We start from the raw sequence: 20,030 nt of genomic DNA, 5'->3' as shown, positions 1-20,030 counted from the left end.
AATGAAGGCTGCAGTACTACAGGGCACTATTAACAATTGGCCTGCCAGTCTGGGTCATTAACCTACACTGGAGGGTTGAGTTTCTCTGCTTCAGATACGCATTATTTGGCTTTCAGGGTTAAGGTGTTGCTAGCTGTAAACTAACGAGGTTACCAATTTGAATTTGTATAACATTTTTAACATGAGGAATGTCCAAAGTGGGTTCTGAGATGAAAACAGAATTCAAGCCAGAAACAGAGAAATTAGGATAGTTCATAGCTTGCCTTTTAATGTGGCTTTTAAAATGACAAGTTCTGGGGAGGAACTCAGAGAGCTGGACTAAGGCAGCTAAAGGGTCTGTTATAATGGAATGGGTTTGAAATGGTGGTGTTGGAGAGTGAATTAAAGACCTGAATCAGAGGAACAAAGTGATTGTGACGGTGGATGGTAGTGCGGAATGTGGTGGGGAGGTGTGTGGAATAACCTGTAGAATGATGACACAAAGCCATGAATGGACTTGTAGACAAGGACAATGATTTTAAACTTAATAGAATGGGAGGCAGTGAAGGTGAATGAAGATAGGCAAATGGAACTTAAGAGAGGCAAGAAATGAATGACAAAAGCGTGGGCTTCATGGAAGAAAGACAAACAGGACACTGGGATGTTTGACTTTGGACGCAACAGTGGCAAGCATAAGGAAATCAGCAGTGAAGGGACAAAGATAAGGTAGAGTTGGGCAACAGGATAGAGGTAGAAGCAAGAAATCTTGGTGATGCATAGGATGTAGGGTTGAAAACTCAGGCTGGGGTTTAACAGGACTCCAAGATTGTTGATGGCCTGTTTTCAGCCAAGTGGCCAAGAAGGAAAATGGTAGAGGATTGAGGTATTTAGCAGAGGCTAATGGTGATTGCTCTGATCTTCTGAATGTTGAACTGGAGGAAGTTGTATTTGATCAGGACTTGATGTCGATCAGCATTCTGATAGTATGGAGGCAGTCAAAAGAAGAGATGGAGAAATGATGTAAGCCCTGGAATCAGTTTGAGAACTTGTGTTGTTGTATTCCAATTTACATGCCAAACAACCTCGTGTGATTTCCTTGATTTTGATAGGCGGAAGAATAAACACGCTAAACTGCTAGTTTGATTTAGTAAACTGTAAACGATAAATGAATAATATTGGCTGTCTAGGCCCAAGTTTTAATATTGCCTCCCTATAAAATTCTCTTTCTGGACTCTTTTTAAACATGCTTCTCTTTATTGGGAGGAAGACAAAAAACAGGTAACTATAGTCCAGTTAGCTTAACATCTGTCATTGGGAAAATGTTGCAGTCTATTATAAAGGATATAATAGCAGAGCATTTAGAAATGCATAACATAATCAAGCAGAGTCAGCATGGCTTCATGAAGCAGAAATCATGCCTGAAAAATTTATTAGGATTCTTTGAGGAGATAACAAGCAGGATAGATAAAGGGGAACCAGTAGGTGTAATATATTTGGATTTCTAAAAGGCATTTGATAAGGTACCACACATGAGGCTACTTATTAAGATAAGAGCCCATGGTGTTTGTGGTATTATATATTAGCATGAATAGAGGACTGGCGAACTAATAGAAGACAGACAATTGAGATATGGAGGGGGGGGGATGGCAGCATTTTCAAGATGACAACCTGTAACTAGTGGAGTGCCACAGGTATCAGTGTTGGGGCCACAATTATTTACAATATATATTAATGACTTGGATAAGGGAAATGAATGTAATATTGCCAAGCTTGTAGATGAGACAAAAATAGATGGGAAGGCAAATGGTGAGGATGATACAAAGAGTCTACAGAGGGATAGAGACAGGTTAAGTGAGTGGGCAAAAATGTGGCAATGGAATATAATGTGGGAAAGTTATGCACTTTGGCAGGAAGAATAGAGGAGCTAAATATTATTTAAATGAAGAAAGACTGCAGAAAGCTGCAGCACAGAGGGATCTGGGGATCTTTGTGCAGGAATCCCAAAAAGCTAGCATACAAGTTCAGCAGTAATAAGGAAGGCAAATGGAATGTTAGCCTTTGTTTCAAGCGGAGTGGAGTATAAAAATAGGGAAGTCTTACTAAAACTATACAAGGCACTAGTTAGACTACACATAGAATACTGTGAACAGTTTTGGTCCCCTTATCTAAGGAAAGATGTAATGTCATTGGAGGCAATCCAGAGAAGGTTCACTAGGTTGATCCCGGGGATGGAGGGATTTTCTTATCAGGAGAGGTTGATTAGGTTGAGCCTGTAGTCATCGGAGTTTAGGGGGAGAATTTTCTCACTGTTGGGGGTGTTGTGTGGGAGTGGGCGCGTGCCGATCGCCACCCGCAATTGGCTGGGCGCCACCATTTTACGTGGACGGGCCAATTAAGGCCTGCCCAGCGTGAAACGCAGCCGGAAACGTTGAACGGGGGTGGGGTTGCTTGAGTCGGGGCCTGCGCTCTTTCACGCATGCACACGAAAGAGCGCAGAAATCTCCCCGAGGCACAGAGCTGCCTCAGGGAGATTAATTTAAATTTAAAAAATTTTAATGAAGGAAAAAAAAAATTTTAGGACATGTCCCCTCATGTGAAACTGTCACATGAGCTGGGACATGTCTATGAATTTTATTTTAAAATTTTCAAACCTTTAAAAACCTTCATGAAACCTCATCCTGCCCATGGATGAGGTTCCATGAAAAATGCAAAAGCCGCCTGGGCTCTTCACCTGCCCCCCCCACCAACCTTAAGGTTGGACGGGCAGCTCAGTTTATTGTTTTAATTTATAGTTAACTGGCCTTAATAGGCCTTGGACTGTTTGGCGGATATGCAGGCAACTCTGGTGTGTGCCCGCTGAACTGAAAATCATTTTATGCCTCGGCGAGCGGGGGCGGACAAAGATTCTGCCCTAGAAGAATGAGAGGTGACCTTATTGAAACATATAGGATTCTTAGGAGGCTTGACAGGGTAGATGCTGAGAGTTTGTTTCCCCTTGTGGGAGGGTCTAGGACCAGAGGGCATAATCTCAGAGTAAGGGGTCGCCCATTTAAAACAGAGATGAGGAGGAATTTCTTCTGAGGACAGTCAATCTGTGGAATTTTTTTACTGCAGGAGGCTGTAGAGGCTGGGTCGTTAGGTGTATTCAAGGCTGAGGTAGACAGATTTTTAATCAGTAAGGGAATCAAGGGTTATAGGGAAAAGGCAGGAAAGTGGAGTTGAGGATTATCAGATCAGCCATGACCTCACTAAATAGCAGAGCAGACTCAATGGGCCAAATGGCCTACTTCTGCTCCTATGTCTTATGGCCTTATGGTCTTTGGTTAAGCTTTTAATCATTCCACCTAATACCACCTCCTTTGACTTGGTCTCGGCATTTGTCTGATTATGTTTCTGTGAAACACCTTGGGCCTTGTTTACAATAACTACATACTTTACACTGTTTGAAAGTTCAAACAATAAAGGTGCTTCTCGGGCACAAACACTTGCCAGTTCCTGTGTATTATGTGGCTGTTTGCTGCCACAGAGACTCTGCCTTGTCCTTTCTCTATCACCTTCACAGTGGCTGCCAACTTGGAGAAGGATCAGCCTCCAATATATTCTTCAAAATTCTTTGAAACAACAGAGCAAGAGACTTTTAAAAGTGTAGCTTCCATAACTGCATTAGATAGTTCATAAATTCAGAATAGTGTTTTGCCATGATAAATTCTGCTGCCACTTATAGGAAAATTCATGACATCTCTGCTAGTCTGACTGTGCCCAAATATGTCAAGTTAACCAAAACTGAACAGAACAATATCCAAGCAGAGAACCATCAGGAAATACTTGAAAATAACATCTTTGAAGTGGCCTCCTAAACACTGGATTTTAATATGTCTTATCTGCAGTTAAAGGAAGCATTTAAGTACCTGACATTTAAGGAGACTGTCAGGGTCTTGAAAAGACAAATTAAAACATGACATTATTAGAAATATGAAATGAAGCTGTCTGATGATCACAAATAGGGTAAGTAAAGATTGAGATTATCAATTGTTTTGGGAAATGTGACCCTTCCTGAACTGGGAGAACCTTGGGAAAGTCATGTCAGTGAAAGCAACCAGTCATTATTAAAGATCATAATGGGCTGTAACTTCCAAGCTCCGCAGTGTTGGATGGTGTGGGGGGGGGGAGGGTATCCCAAACATGTGCTGGGGAGTCCCTCTCGGAACTTCACAGGTAAGGGTTTGCAATTGCCTAGAAGTGCAAACTTCCTCTGGGTAATTGCCGTGAATTAAAAACTCTTCTGATTTCTGGGTGACTGTTGTAAAGACCCAGACTAACCAGCCCACGGGGCACCCCCGCCACCAGCTAACCACCCCCTCCCCACCGCCATGGTATTCCCCATTCTCTACTGCCCCCCCCCCCATCAAAATGGAATTTCCCCCATTGGCATGGGACCATGGCACTATTCCCCCTTACTACCCCTCCCGCCACACAGGCTCAACCCCACACTTTCTCCGACCCAATCCGGTCCCACCCCCCCCAATCCTATTCACTTACTTTAAATAGTTACCTTCTCCCTGGCCTGTCAATTTCAATGGGACCTTTAACTTACCTGGTTTATGGCAGCTAGTGCTGTGTCTCCTTCCTCAATACAACTCTGCTGGACTGTGACATTAGGCCTCGAGGGCAGCTGCCTACCTGGATCTCGCCTGGCCTGAGTCGGAAGGTTGGGCGGGTCAGGCAGAGAAGAAATTTAGGGTAAGTAATTGGGCATCTGACACTGATTACCACTCAAAGGAGTTATGGCCCAATATGATTGAATTTTACATTCAGTTTGAGGGAAAGAGGAGTGGGTCCAAGACCATTATTTTAAACTTAAATAAGGACAATTACGAGGACATGAAAGCAGAGCTAGCTAAAGTGAACTGGCAAATTAGGTTAAGGATAGGTGAATAGAGATGCAGTGGCAGCCATTTAAAGGGATATTTCAGTATACACAGAATAGGTACATTCCAACGAGAAAAAAATTCCAATGGAAGGACTCACCATCTGTGGTTAACTAAAAAAGTTAAAGATAGTATCAAATTTATAGAAAAAGCATATAATTGCACAAGGATGGGTGGCAGGTCAGAAGATTGGACAGAATATAAAAAGCAACAAAGAATGACTAAAAAATTAATAAGGAGGGAAAAATTAAATTACGAGAGAAAGCTAGCTAGAAATATTAAAACAGATAGCAAGAGTTTCTACACATATTTTAAAAAGTTAACAAAGTGGGCATTAGTTCTATAAGGGAGAGAGTCTGGGAAATTAATTGAAATAAGGAGATGGCAGATGAATTGAACAAGTATTTTGCATCAGTCTTCACAATAGAGGGTACAAGTAACATCCCAGAAATAGCTGTAAATCAGGAAATGAAAGGAAGGGAGGAACTGAAGAAAACTGCAATCACCAGGGAAGTGGTACTGAGCAAATTGTTGGAACTGCAGGCTGATGAGTCCCTGGATCCTGATGGACTTCATCCGAGGGTCTGAAAAGAAGTGGCTAGTGAGGTAGTTGATGTCGCATCTGTTCTGATGATGCCACTTTCAAAAACAGTTCCTCTGACATGTCTTCCTTCTTCCTTAACCAAGGTTTTCCACCCACGGTGGTTGACAGGGCCCCCAACCGTGTCCGGCCCATCTCCCGCACATCCGCCCTCACACCTTCCTCTCCCTCCCAGAACCATGATAGGGTCCCCCTTGTCCTCACTTATCACCCCACTAGCCTCCGCATTCAAAGAATCATCCTCCGCCATTTCCGTCAACTCCAGCATGATGCCACCACCAAACACATCTTCCCTTCAACCCCCCCCCCTACCCCGGTGGCATTCCACAAGGATCATTCCCTCTGGGACATCCTGGTCCACTCCTCCATCATCCCCTACACCTCAACCCCCTCCCATGGTACCTTCCCATGCAACCGCAGAAGGTGCAACACCTGCCCCTTTACTTCCCCTCTTCTCACCAGCCAAGGGCCCAAACATTCCGTTCAAGTGAAGCAGCATTTCACTTGCACTTCCCTCAATCTAGTCTGCTGCATTTGTTGCTCCCAATGCAGTTTCCTCTACATTGGAGAGACCAAACGCAGACTGGGTGACTGCTTTGCAGAACGCCTTCGGTCTGTCCGCAAGCATGACCCAGACCTCCCTGTTGCTTGCCATTTTAACACTCCACCCTGCTCTCATGCCCACATGTCCGTCCTTGGCCTGCTGCATTGTTCCAGTGAAGCTCAACGCAAACTGGAGGAACAGCACTTCATCTTCTGACTAGGCACTTTACAGCCTTCCGGACTGAATATTGAGTTCAACACTTTTAGATCATGAACTCTCTCCTCCATCCCCACCCCCTTTCCGATCCCCCTTCTTTTTCCAGTAATTTATATAGATTTTTCTTTTCACACCTATTTCCATTATTTTTAAATGTATTTCCATCCATTGTTTTATCTCTACCTGTTAGCCTATTTCGATCCCGTCCCTTCACCCCACCCCACCCCACCCCACTAGGGCTATCTGTACCTTGCTTGTCCTGTTTTCTACCCTTAATTAGCACATTCCTTAGATAATATCACCACCTTCAACACCTCTTTGTCCTTTTGTCTGTGACATCTTTTGGCTATCTCCACCTATCACTGGCCCTCTATCCAGCTCTACCTTTCCCACCCCCCTCTACCAGCTTATATTTCACCTCATTTCTATTTTTACTTAGTTCTGTTGAAGAGTCATACAGACTCAAAACATTAACTGTGTTCCTTTCCGCAGATGCTGCCAGACCTGCTGAGTTTTTCCAGGTATTTTTTATTTTTGTTGAGGTAGCTGATGTGTTGGTTTTAATTTTCCAAAATTCACTAGATTCAGGTAAGGTTCCATTAGATTGGAAAATAATGAATGTAACTCCTTTATTCAAAAAGGGAGGGACACAGCAGGAAATTACAGGCCAGTTAGCTTAACATCTGTCAAAGGGAAAATATTAGAAGCTATTATTAATGATGTTATAGCAGGGCACTTAGATAAATTCAAGGTAATTAAGCAGAATGAACATGGTTTTGTGAGAGGGAACTCATGTTCAACCAATTTGTTGGAGTTCTTTGAAAAATAAACATGTGCTGTGGATAAAGGGGAGCCAGTGGATGTACTGTACTTGGATTTCCAGACAGCACTTTTTGATAAGGTGTGACATCAAAGGTTATTGTGGAAAATAAAAACTCATGGTGAGGGGTGGGGGGATCATATTGGTATAGGGAGAACATTGACCAGCTAACAGGAAACGGAGAGTAGGCATAAATAGGTCATTTTCTGGTTGGCAAGATGTAATTAGTGATGCGCCACAGTGCTCAGTGCTGGGCCTCAACTTTTTACAATTTATATAAATGATTTGGATGAAGGGACCAAAGGCATGGTTGCTAAATTTGCTGATGATACAAAGATGGGTAGAAAAGTAAGTTGTGAAAAGGCTTCAGAACACAAGCCAATGCATAAATGTCAATTCTTTCCCCTTATAGCCTTGTAAGGAGGCTACAAAAGGATATAGACAGATTAAGTTAATGGGCAAAGAGCTGGCAAATGGAGTATAATGTGGAAAACGTGAAATTGCCCATTTTGGCAGGAAGAATAAAAAAGAAACATACTATCTAAATGGTGAGAGACTGCTGAGCTCTGAGATGCAGAGGGATCTGGCTGTCCTAGTGCATGAATTGTAAAAGGTTAGTATGCAGGTATTTAGGAAAGCCAATAGAATATTATTATTTATTGCAAAAGGAATTAAAAACAAAAGTAGAGAGGTCATGCTTCAGTTATACAGGGCATTGGTGAGACCATTCCTGGAGTTGGAGTACTGTGTACAGTGTTGGTCTCTTTATTTAACTAAGGATGTAAATGCATTGGAAGTAGTTCAGAGAAGGTTTACCAGACTAATACCAAGAATGGGTGGGTTGTCTTATGAGGAAAGGTTGGACAGACTAGGCTTGTATCCACTGGAGTTTAGAAGAGTGAGAGGCGACTTGATTGAAATACATAAGATCCTGAAGGGTCTTGACAGGGTGGATGTGGAGAGGATGTTTCCTCTTGTGGGAGAATCTAGAGCTAGGGGGTCACTGTTTAAAAATAAGGGGTTGCCCATTTAAAACAGATGAGAATTTTTTTCTGAGGGTTGTGAGTCTTTGCAACTCTCTTCCTGAAAAGATGGTAGAAGCAGAGTCTTTGAATATCTCTAAGGCAAGGGGAGATGGATTCTTGATAAACAAGGGGGTGAAAGTTTATTGGGGGTAGACGGGAATGTGGGGTTGAGGTTAAAATCAAATCAGCCATAATCTTATTGAATGGCAAAGCAGGCTCGAAGGGTTGAGTGGTCTGCTCCTGTCCTAATTCGTATGTTCGTATTGGTGAATAAGATTAGCTTTGGTTCAGATCTATCACCCTTGCCAGCAAGTCAGGAGATCAATGCTTCTGAGGTTTTTGGAGTCCAGAGCTCTGTTGTTTGACAACCTGTTAAACTGAAGCATCTTGCATGACTGTCCAACCATTTTTCTTGTGTCAGTTCAGCATGTTTTTTGATTACAAAGATGGTTCACTAGATAAATGCATGATGTAATGTGATATTGAGCTTTACAAACTAGAGGAGAAAGAATTGACATTTATAGATCGGCTTGTGTACTGAAGCACTTTACAATTAATGACTTTTGAAGCAGCATCACTGTTGTTAGCTATTTTTTGTGTTGAACTAGCTGACCTTGGATGAGGTAGTAACAGGGCTCCTACAATGGCCCTGGGATGGAGTGAGGCAAAATTATCAATAGTTGTGCAATCCTGATCACAGTCGAGTGACCTCTGCTAAAATGACCCAGCCATATTGTTAGTAGGTAGCAGTAGAGGGCATGGAATGATAAATAGTTAGGAGCAAGCACACACAACCAATTTATGAAAGCATTTGAACATCATAAACCACAACTGATGAATAGCCTGAGCTCTGTGTGTGTTTAGAATGGCCAGTTAGAAGAAGAACAATGGCCTGTCAGTGGTCTGGATCTAATAATTCTATTCTTGATATAAGACTGAACAAGGAAAACACTTCAGTGCAGCACTGAGGGAGCATTGCGCTGTTGGAGGTAGTGCTTCAACATGAAATGTGTAAATCCAATGCCCCCTCAGGATAGCAGTGGGAGGGGGTGGCGTCAGACACAGTAATTCTGGCTGTTTTCCGCACTTTGGGCAAATTGACAAACTGTTAGAATAATATACTGTTAGGTGGGAGTGAAGGACATAGAACTATGAACTGTTTGGAATGAGCAATGGAGCTAATTTATTGAAGGGATTTGGACATTATAAATCCCAAGCAGAATTTTGAGATTTTATGTAATTATCAGAATTCCAGGATTACATCTGAGTTTGGTTATCCACTTGCTGCAAACTGTAATATGACTTCAAAGTATACTAGTGTCATTTAGAACCATGGCAAAAATGAGGTTGAGTTTCTGGATTCTGGTGCACTGCCAGGCAATTTACAGCGACTGTTAAGAGTATTTCAAGTTAGTTTCCACCCTCCCTCCCCATCTTCCTCCTTTTTCTTCTGCCCATTCCTGAAGGTGCCAGCTCGGGGTACAATTCAGCAAGGAGCAGCTGCCCTCCAGTATTTCATCCAAGTGACCGTTCTTAATATGTGGGCTGCGATGGCATGTGTGGGCTGTTTATCGAGTAGTGGGGTGCGTCAAAACTGAGCTTGATTTGTTTTCTTGGTGTACAACTGCAAATGTGATTCCAGGTGGTTTTGGTGGGGGAGAATGCGAGGGGCGTGCAAGTCGTTGGATAATGAAGAAGTACAGGGCTACAGACATCCTGCTCCCTCACCCCACTCCCCACCTCTCCATTAAACCAATGTGATGATTTGACATACCAGAGCGGATTCTACTTGAAACAGATAACTTCATTACAGAGAGCTTTTCATAAGCTACATGCTTGAACCAGGTCCTCGACTAGAAAAGCCACACAGCCATCACCCCTTCCCCCTGCCCCACCCTCCCCCCCACCCCGTGTGATTACTCATGCTTACAGCTTATTGGTCGGAGTCTCCAAGAACAATCACATGACCCCTGACAGGCAGTAGGACTGGCCACACCTTCAATTACTACAGCTAAAAATACAAGATGGTCTTGATTGTTACAACTGCTTTCCCAGCTGTGATCGACATACTGAGTGCAGACCGAATAATCAAACTTTGGGACCTTCTCAATATGCTTGCTTTCATTCCACACCAAATAGTGCAGCTGCCCACATGAGACAGCAAGGTGTGTGCTTTTCTGTTCAGAGGCGATGCTTGCAACACATTTCAATCTCTAATGTATATTATTCATTTGTTATCCGTGTATGGCAATGGCTTCCACATGTCATTTCTATTTTGCAGATTTCATGAGAGAAAAGCCTGGCTGGTTTCAGGGAAGTTGCTGCATCAGAACTGGAATGATTATTTCTGTGAACTAACTTGCACTTACCAAGATCTCATCAAGAACACCAAAGATTCTGCAGATTATCCACATGGATTGTAACTAGGGAATGTTCCATCCCAGCAACCTCTGGGGCAGTGTATTAGACAACTGCTATGAGTGGTAGTGTTCTTGGGGCTTATTTGTCTTGAATTGCTTTTTTTTAATCAGTTCTGATGTGTTTTATTATGTACCTATTTTTGGGGCGATGGGGGAAGCAACTCTGGCTTGTGTGAGGGCAGCTACACATTTTAAAATGTACAGTTGGTAAGCCACACAAGCTTCATTATATGTGCAATGTACTTTACTACAAAAAAACCCAACAAAAAGTAGGGACTAGCTTACAGAAGATTTTGCTTGACTATCACTCCAAGTAGGTTAAATGTTTAAAAACAAAAGGTGGCTGGTCCATACATTTTAGAAATTGTGTAAATTGTGTTTAAAAAAAATACAAAGCATGAAGGGCTGCTTTTCTTGATGGTATGAACAGTGAAAATAGTATATACTTGGGTGAGCGCAGGGTGGGCAGTGAGAAATTTTTTGAAGCAAAGCCTTATTATTGTTCAGAGTACTTGAGGCAGTAATTATTGCTCTGTGACATCAAAGGCACAAATCTCTGGAGGCATTTACTGTGATTTGTTCCCCTTGATGTGAACTGGGACATTGTGACTTTAGGGCACCTTATATTTGGAAACTATTTTCAAGCCCACCCTCTTTTGATTGATAGAATGTTTTACACTACCATCGAAGCACAGTCAAAAGGAGCTGCATGTAGCAAAACAATATCTCAGCACATAAATGGATATGGCCAACAAGCCCACCTGTCTCACGCAGGTGGAGAATCAGGTTCTTAAATCCTAGTCAATCACTTCTCATTTTTTGAAGTAAAGGCTTCATTTCAAAAATGTTCACTAAATTCCCTAATGAACTAATGATTGAGAGAATGTGATGCAATGGGACACACACTATGCTTTCACCTCCAGGTCTTGGGTTTGGTTCTACCTCAGACTGGTGGGATGAGTGGTTTACATTGCTGCTGTATCTAAGGGTTCCATGAAAAGGGAGTTAGGAGCCTCAGTCTAGTTGTCGATGAGGATTGGTCCTTCAGTTGCCACCAACTAGCAATGCAATCAGAAGGATTTGAAAATTGAAATGATGAACCGATGCAGTTGGATATAATCTCCAAAGTCTGAGGACAAGATATATTGTTGGGGCAGAAACTGCACCTTGGCTAACTTGAGAGCGCTTGGTGCTGCAGTGGGGTCAGAAGTGGGAAGGTGTTCCATTCTTCAGTTCTAATGCCCTGGTTGATGTTTTTTGAAAATAAAAGTTCACAAATGAAGAAAGGAAGATGCCAAATAGTGATTGTAATTAAAAGCAGCTGTTATATAGTGTTTCCTTCATGTGCAGAAAATGATAGGATTCCAACTAAAGTAATAAGTGAAAATTGCTGATTTCCAAGAGGTAACTGGATCGTAATTTCATTTGTAAATTAAAGTATGATTAAATTATTAGGTATTTAACATTCCTGGTAAAAAAAAAATCCTCTGTATACATTGCTCCTTTACTTTGTCAATTTAGTTATAAAAAAAATCCACTGATAAATCACTCCTTTATTTAGCACACCATATTTGGAAATATTTTAGTTTTGGGAAAATGAGGGCTAAGTTCAGCTTTGCAAATGGAAAAGGGGAGCTGTTCCTGTTTAGCCATTGAGCTGCTGAGGTAAGAAATGGGAGTCAGCAGCTGTGCTAAAAATTTTGAGTAAAATCTTTGGTAAAACAGCATTACAGATGCAGAATGTGGTACCTGATTAGTATGGGAATTTTCATTGGATGGCCACAAAAACAGTTCGGTAAGGTGGACTGTCAGTGGCATTCAGGCAGATTGAAAGGCTGAGATTCCGAGAGGTTTGTGTGGCTTGAATCCCAAGAACTACTTACAAATGTTTTCTGAAGTCCAACATTATGGTGGAGCTCAAACTCTGATACTGCAATATGGATGGTTTATCAATATTTTCGTACTCACTGACAGATGCAATGCTGCGAAAGTCACTTCTATTTACATTGGACTCCATATTGTTTGTGAAGTCAACAAGTGGTTGAAAAGTTACGAAAAAGCTTCCATTTCTTCTATTGCATGACAAGCAGCCCTAGCTGGCTGTATAGCTGATGTGGAATGTCACAGCCCCTGTTATTCATATCTATTGTTGTTATTGGATAATTCTTGCTTTAGTTTTTTTTTAACTAATTAATTAATTTGTTGTTAGCTGTGCACAATTGTTTTGTCTACAAAAGTGCAATTCAAAAGGTTGTAATAATTTTTGGGACATGATAAGTGATGTACAAATGTTAGTTCATCCATTGTTGTCTTCAAGTCTTGATATATTTGGCAAAGGAAACTTGCAAGAGGGACTATTTGGAAGCCATTACTTCAAACCCACCCTCTCGGCCAATAAAATAGTTCTTGCCCTTGCCTCAATGATGTGAGATAAGTTAACATGAACATTTCAGCTGGCCAATACTTAGGTGGTGGATATATTTAGTAATTAATTTACAGGTCCTCCATTTCCTATAAGCCAAACATCTGCTAACGTTGAGTGTATGTCAAGCGATAAGGTGAGAAAGATGCTTGCTGCCTAACACTAATCTTGCATTCAGAATTGTCAGACATGCAGAAGGCAAGTCTGTCTGTGATCCCCTGATGTTTCGAGTTAGAACATATCTGGTTATGTAACACACTGTTGGATATTTGACCCTTGTCTGAAGAAAGACTCTCAGGATATCACTCAAATGTATTTGCATCAGTCAGGTACATTTTATCTATTTTGTCGCTGGAATAACCAGATGGACTGAAAACTGGTAGCAAGACGTTCTGAGGTGGGTGGTAGGGAAAATATTGATCATCATTCTTAATTTGCTTCAGTTGTTTCTTGTTGACCTTTGTAGGAACTTTGATAGTGTTGTAGCTCCACAATTTCAGTTGGCTGTTCCCCTAATGGCTCAGCTGGTATATTGTGTGATACTGAACCATACAGACTAGGAAGTGACAAGGTTCCAGTCTCTGTTCCTGTTGGATAAGCTGACCTGGAACATTGTATAGGTTACCATTTTTAGCCACTGAAATGAAGGGGGTGGAAAAATATCATTCAGGGCTCCCGTTTCTGATTGCTGCCAGAAAGTAGGTTTGGTGAGGACAGGATTGGCTCCACTGTAACATAACGGGATGAATTAATTCACTGTCCATGGTTTCACATGAAATACGAACACTCTGGCAAGGTGCTGACCCTTAAATCCAATAGGAGTTGCTGTTTTCAGCAGAAGAGGGACAAAATGGGAGATAATGGGGTAAACAAATTTGAAATGTAAATGTGCAGGCACTAATAAGTATAAGTTTTGGTGATTTCTAGATATTTTTGATTTGATTAAAGAGACATATTCACAACCTATAGATGTCTTGGTGACCAATGTGGAAAGAATTTGTTGGGATGCCTTTAACTAAGGAAATTCACTTCTTGGGATCATCTAATTTTCAGATTTTACTTTCCATATCCCATCTTTAAGCAGTTTAATGTTACACCTGTTTTATTTTATCTCTTACATGGTGTGTTGCGGGGTGTATTTCACAATCATATCAATGTAGCGGGTCTTTAAGAAGTCCAGGCTCCATTTTAGCCACAAGAAGGGACAGTTTTTTTTTCCTATAATGACCTGCACTACGTGACACTTCTGACGGAATAAACCTGCAGTGAAGAATTGGAGCAAACTAAAGGCATGAGAATTCGGATTCAAAACTTGGAAAATGGTTCAGTGAGTTTGTTGGGGGTGGGTGGTTCATGGAGGAGAAGATCTTAACAAAAGATAACCTACTTAAACTGAGATGCAGTGACTTTAATGCAATTACTGATAAAGAACGTGCCAAGCTAGGAATTAATATCCATCAGCCAATGACTATTCCCATCTTGTACTGTATACGTCTGCCTTGGCACTGTAGAAAATGTATAATTATGTATTTGATGTGCGCCTGCATCTTTTGTATGGCATTGTGGCAACTTCCTCAACTGCGTTTTAAACTGCTGGGCTGGCGTTTTGTTGTTTTGTGTCTGGAGTAATTGGACGTCATCTCTTCGCTCACGATGTGGGTTGAGCTTTTGATGTTTAGGTGCTTTTTCTGGCTGTGGTCTTCTGTTTACTACAGGTGCAGTATCTACAGGTTTACTACAACAAATGTGGCACTTCCATACAAAAACACATGGCACCACCTTACCCCAATATTATTTAAGGAAAATACTCCATTTTTTTTAAAAAAAAAGGTTTGTATTTGATAGATCACAGTTATAATTACACTAACATTGAAATATGTGTGTGAGTGAGTGAGTGAAAGCACAAACAATATGTGTCCCAGGCAGGAAGCTGTTTCACACCACTTTTTTAGTTTTCAAAGAGAGAAAGATTAAACCTTAGCAAACTCTCTCCTGCAGGTGAAATTCATCTCCCTGGATTTGTATTAGGTGGGCTGGTGTGTGTGGTTGCCAATTACTTGGTCTTCATGTTTGCTAAGCAGCAGTTCTGTGGGAAAGGAGGAATACTTTGCTTGAAAATGATTTCAAGAAATAAAAACTTTTAGATTGTTCTTGGAAGCTGAAACATCCTTTACCATCTTTTCAATATCACATACTAAAGAAAGGCACAGGTACCTTTGTTTACGTAAGAATAGTGGATGCTTAGGGTTTAATTAGCTCATGAATCTTTACTGTCAAAGTAGAAACAAAAGTGGTACAGGCAGAAAGATAATGCTTTGCATTGTAAAAATTGTTCTAAAAAAAATCAGAATCAAGGAATAGCACAAAGATCTTGTTCAAAAAGTGGGTTAAGTTATTTTGCAGCTCAGAAAGCTAATAGAATAGTTCCCTACCCCAGCAAGACTATCTGAGAAATTTGCAGGCCCGAGTTGAAAATATGCAGATGTGGATCTTTTGAGAAATTTGGGTGAGACAACATGAAAATGATGTTGCTACAATTTGAGTTTTTAAGGAAAGATTTTGGGAATTGCTTCCATAATTAAAATTGACCTGTTTTGGTTCCTTTTTTTGCTCACTAAAAGTGGCAGCAGTGCTTCATCCAGGCTCTGACCAAGTCACTTAATGGGGCAGTGATATTCTAGGAAGGACACAACATGCAGTAATAATGGGCAAAAAGTTCACAGGATAAAAGCAAATGAGAAAGGACTTTTGGCCCTTCGTAACCCAGCCATCTAGAAAGGGAAGCCTATCATCCTTCAAGCACAGCATCCAGTTGGCTGTTAAATGGCTATGATTTCTAGTTTATTCAGTGTGTTGATTACTCAACCTAGTATCAGTTCTAGATTTGTCTGTAGTTTGAATCTATGATCCACTTCTAGTCATTATAATGTACCTTGTAAGCAGTCCTCCAGATTTAACCTTTCTAATCACCTTTGAGAGGGAACTTTATGGAAGTATTAAGATAATTGGTTATCTATTCTCAAGGTTAAAGGGCTCCAATTTTCACTCATGGCTCCTTGGACAGACTCTTGGTTTTTCACTGGTTCAGGATTTGAACATTACTGCTGGATGTCAGTGACTAAAACTGGATTCAATACTTAGGATGTGTAGTACTCTGGTACCCTGAGTTACACACTACTAATTTAGCAAAATAGTTCAGCATTGTTTTCTTTGCTGTTCAGTAGTTATTATCAATAACAACACATTAAGTGTGTCTATTACCCTAGGATCCCTCATCTCTAGCTAAAATAAAAGCAACATACTGCAGAAGCTGGAAACCTAATTAGAAATAGAAAGTGCTGGAAACACCCAGCAGATCGTGCAGCATTTGTGAAGAGAAAAGGTGAGTTAGCTGCCTCACCTGCAGGGTGCTTCCAATATTCTGTCTTCTTTAGCTAACTCATTGAATTTCTGACCTGGTTCCTTTCCTAAGGAATGAAAAATTCAACATTTATTCGTTTTCCTCCTTGCTAGTGATTCATATTTAATTCAGTTCTCTGCAGGATATTGGTTCATTAAAATACATCTCGGGACAAGTCATGCTCAATATTCTGCACAGGTAGATAGAGGTAAACACTCTAATACACTCATGCCAATTCGAATATCATTTTTGTTTTCTGTTTGGGGATGAGGCCTTGGAGAAAGTGTTGATGAAGATTGTTCCTTCCCACCTCCAACCAACTATCCACCCATCCATGCATCTGATTCAGTTAAGAACACCTTTAAGTATCAGATTCCCCTGATGTGTTTGAATATGCTAGACATGACCAATTGAATAACAAATACAAAGCAACATGCAAAATTTCCTTCGCTTTCCCCACCCTGAACTCTGTCTTACCAAACACTAAGAAGACCCCTACGTCTCCAGAACTTTAAATAAAAAACATAGTAACTGCTGCTCACAGGTGCATTAGAATGAGCAGGCCTGTTTTTAGGTTTTATCTGCCCGCCCTACTTCATGGAAAAGGGTTTTGCCTCCATTTAGTACCTTCATGGTGATGATGATGGTTGAGATTTAGATTGTAGGGTGCAAATGATATGTAGCAGTCTGCATAGATGGACATTAAGGTAAACTACACCTTTAAACCATTCCTCAGCACTTTCTTCTACATGTACTGGAGTCTAAGTGATGGTGGTGCCATTCAAATGCATGTGCATTGTATTTTAAGTGTATATTGTGTTTATTATTACATGTTTACTATGGAAATAAAATGGATGCTTTCAACTTACATTACCTCAAAAAGTGATCATGTGTGTCTGCTCTCTCTCTCTCTCTCTCTTTTTCCCAGATGACATTAGGAAACTAATTACTTTCATCTGTGCAACATTATTACCTTTCTAAAGCTAAATGGAAATCAAGTAATCTTGATTTAAGTACAAGGTTGAGCTATCCATGGGTGCCAGGTGGCTTAATTACTCCAAATTGAGCTAAATGATATTGTTCAAGGCAGGTGCTCACTACGTTGCAGGAATCAAAAATGCCAGATTAATATGCGGCAGTTGGGGCGCAACTTTTTCCACACAAATGCTTCATAAGCTTTTGGAATAAGCTTTATTGAAGCAGGTCCTATAAGTGGGTCCAAAAGGCTTTGCACTTTTGCACAACTAGTCCAGCGTCCCATTTACGAAAAATCCCAGACAAATAAAATCGTGGCTTTTTTTTTTTTTGTCCCCACTCACCACCTTCCAGAAAAGCGTTCCCATTGGTAGAGTAGAATTCACAAATCTCAAAACCTTTTTTTAATATGGTCGCTTCACCGAGCTAGCCGCAGGATGGAGAGACGAGTATACAGAGGGAAGGCGGATTGTCAAAATGGGGCAAACCTGTTCAAGCATCCCACTAAATTTTTTTTCTGCCCCAGTTGACCTTTTGTAATTGTAAGTGAACTTACTTTAAGATTTGGCAGAAGCTTTTAAAAGGCATTCATTGATTTTCTGCAGATTTTTAAGGTAACGAGAAACATTTTCCTCTTCCCCTGCCAACAATCAAAATCAGGACTGTTAATGAAAACACTTGGGGAATTAGACTGTAAGTTAACTGGGAAGGAAACAATGAACGCAAATCCCTTGCAATTTCACGTAATCAAAGTGACCTTTTAAGAAAATTCTGGACTGAAGTTAAAACAGGTGGCATAGGTTGGTATGGGTGGGGAATGGGATGTGTGTTGGGGGGGGAGGTGGGGGTTAAGGGCTGGAGGGCTGTTTTTTGTTTTGATCATTGCTCCAAATCTTTACTGAATTTAATAAAAACACAGCCTACCTCCGCAGCTGGTAACCTCCACGCTCACCCGGGGCTGGCGAGTCCAACTTATTATCCAACCTGCTCCCCACCCCCACTCCAATCCCCCAATATGAAAATCATAACTGTGGGCTGCCATTTTTAAAGGTCGGGTTTATAGAGCTGGGAATTTTCCTGTCTCTGTGCACCTGACCCAGGAGTGAAAATCTGAGCTTGATGTGATTTTGGGATAGGCCTGGTCCCTTTAGTTAACCTGACAAAGTGGTTGCCACCTCACTCAGTAAATGGAGCACTGAAAGGGGAAATACAACGCCCAAAACAGGTGGGTTTGGGCTGGATAGGAAAGAAAAAATAAAAATAAACTCAAAACTAGCTCAACCCATTTCGAGTCCGTCCATTTCTGGTATTATCAGAGACAGGATGGGGGGGATTAAGGTGAATGACTAACTTGCAGGAGTTGGGTCTCTCCTTTATGTATTTTAATGAAGCTGTATGTCTTTTTTTTTCTATCTCTGTTCTGGCATCAACACAAGCAGGGTGGTTTTCCTGGGCTGTGGGATACCCAATAGCTCAAAGGAGGGAAGATCGCTGCATGGGACAAGCTTCCCCTGCAATGCTCCTGTTGCACCTCCTTGGGATGCAGTAACCTCCTCCCCAGCCGTCGGATACCCCATCACACGATCAGATGTCCTGCGTGGGCCCCCCAGCAACCATCTTCCCTCCTCCGCCGATCACTCTTGGCCCTCTCCTATTGATGTCCTCCAAGCCTCATCCGCTGAACCCGCCCTGCTGCTCCACAACCCCTAATCTCTCTCTCTCTCTTCTCTCTTCACTCCCTGGCTGGGGCCTGCTGTCAAAGGCCTACCTGCCTGATGGTCATGCAGTCTCTCAATCAGGCTGGCTGCAACCAAGAAATGGATTTCAAAAATAGTAATCTGTGGTGGGACCTGAGAGAAAACTTGTTCTTCCAGGGCAGGTATCCTGACACAAACCTGCACCCCTGCCTCCCACCTTTTCCTCCCGGTAAATATTATATGTGTCTTAACAGAGGAGCAATTAACAGTTGGATTTTATAAACTGAATCTTGGAAAGGAAGTAAAGCTAACAAACAGCCCACATCTGGTATGTAGGTATTTATAATTCCCGGTGCTTAACTTCCCTTTTATAAAGAACGTCAGGTTCTAATTAAGGAACTGTGCTGAATTTGCTCTGACAATTGTATTCCAAGAGGGTCCTGGGAATTGGCAAAGGATTTGCTTGTCATGACATTTTTTCCTCTGGAGAGACGCTGTTATAATTACTTCTCAGTTTGGGTATTTTGCTGCCACTTGGAATCATAGGGCAGAATCTTCTGTTCGACTAACGGGGGCGGGGGGGAATAGGGATGGGGGGGGGGGGGGGGGGGGGGGGGGTGGCGGGGGATGGGGGGCGGGGGATGGGGGGGCGGGTCAATGCGTAAAATGAGGTGGGGTGTGCGTTCTGATGTCACCCCGCAATATTTACATTCTCGGGTTGGCGGGGGCGCAGCCAACTCGGCTGAGCGCCCGCCGACCTGTCAAGGGCCTATTAAGGCCATTAAAAAAACTAATTGAAGCAATTAATGGACCCGTCCGTCCAACCTTTAAGGTTGGTGGGCAGGCCAGGAGCCCTGGTGGGTGGGATGAGGTTTCATAAGTGATTAAAAAAATCTCGGAATATTTCAAAATAAAAGTTATGGGCATGTCCCAACTCATGTGACAGCACTTTGCCTCAGGGAGATCAGTGCGCTGTTTAACGCGCGCCCGCGGAAGAGCGCAC

At 41.8% G+C, this 20,030-nt stretch overlaps 1 protein-coding gene across 5 annotated transcripts in view; it reads left to right on the top strand.

Moving 5' to 3' along the window:
* Nucleotides 1-17,223, top strand: part of ophn1 (oligophrenin 1) — a 235,478-nt gene extending 218,255 nt beyond the window's left edge. For all 5 annotated transcript variants that reach the window (XM_041195078.1, XM_041195079.1, XM_041195080.1 and 2 more), the window contains one exon: nucleotides 10,395-17,223. The gene's annotated coding sequence lies outside the window, so the exon portion shown is untranslated. The remainder of the gene's footprint in view (nucleotides 1-10,394) is intronic.
* The last annotated feature ends 2,807 nt before the right edge of the window (nucleotides 17,224-20,030 follow it).

The sequence above is a fragment of the Carcharodon carcharias genome, chromosome 9 (genome assembly GCF_017639515.1).
Source record: "Carcharodon carcharias isolate sCarCar2 chromosome 9, sCarCar2.pri, whole genome shotgun sequence".
NCBI lineage: Eukaryota > Metazoa > Chordata > Chondrichthyes > Lamniformes > Lamnidae > Carcharodon > Carcharodon carcharias.
The sequence above is the reverse complement of the archived record's forward strand: the minus strand, read 5'-3'. Positions and strand labels throughout refer to the sequence as shown.